The sequence below is a fragment of the Schistocerca nitens genome, chromosome 6 (assembly GCF_023898315.1).
Source record: "Schistocerca nitens isolate TAMUIC-IGC-003100 chromosome 6, iqSchNite1.1, whole genome shotgun sequence".
NCBI lineage: Eukaryota > Metazoa > Arthropoda > Insecta > Orthoptera > Acrididae > Schistocerca > Schistocerca nitens.
In genome coordinates, this window is record NC_064619.1 from 354,172,716 (window position 1) to 354,173,300 (window position 585).

Sequence of the window (585 nt, forward strand, 5' to 3'; positions counted from 1 at the left end):
CCTATAGCCTTGGAGAACTCCAAGCATATCTCGTGGTCCCTTAGTACTTCTGCATCCCACTTCTTCGCGTATTGATTCTTCCCAACTAATCTCTTAAACTTCGGTCTAGTCTTCATCACTGCTACATTGCGGTATCTATTAGGCGCACTACGAATGTAGTGGTGTGGACATGTTGGGAACGTGGATCTCACGGGGAGCGTGCAAGGGATAAGTCCCTGCAGTCGAACTATCCTCTGTGCCCGCGGTGGCTCAGATGGACAGAGCGTCTGCCATGTAAGCAGGAGATCCCGGGTTCGAGTCCCGGTTGGGGCACACATTTTCTACATGTTCCCAATGAAGTACATCAACGCCTGTTTGCAGCTAGGGTGTCCATTTAATTATCATTTCATTGCTATATGAGATTATATATGCTCCAGGGTACGTCTTACAATCCAGTATGAAATTCCGGAATCTCTGTCTGACCATGATGTAATCTAACTGGAATCTTCCCATATCAACCAGCCCTTTCCTAGTGTACCTCCTCCTCTTGGGGTTCTTGAACAGAATATTCGCCATTACTGGCTGAAATTTATTACAGAACTCATG

General features: G+C 46.5%; 1 non-coding gene across 1 annotated transcript; it reads left to right on the forward strand.

The window, feature by feature from the left end:
* Positions 1 to 237: 237 nt before the first annotated feature.
* Positions 238 to 312, forward strand: Trnat-ugu (transfer RNA threonine (anticodon UGU)). The gene has a single exon. It is a non-coding gene; the product is annotated as a tRNA-Thr (tRNA).
* The last annotated feature ends 273 nt before the right edge of the window (positions 313 to 585 follow it).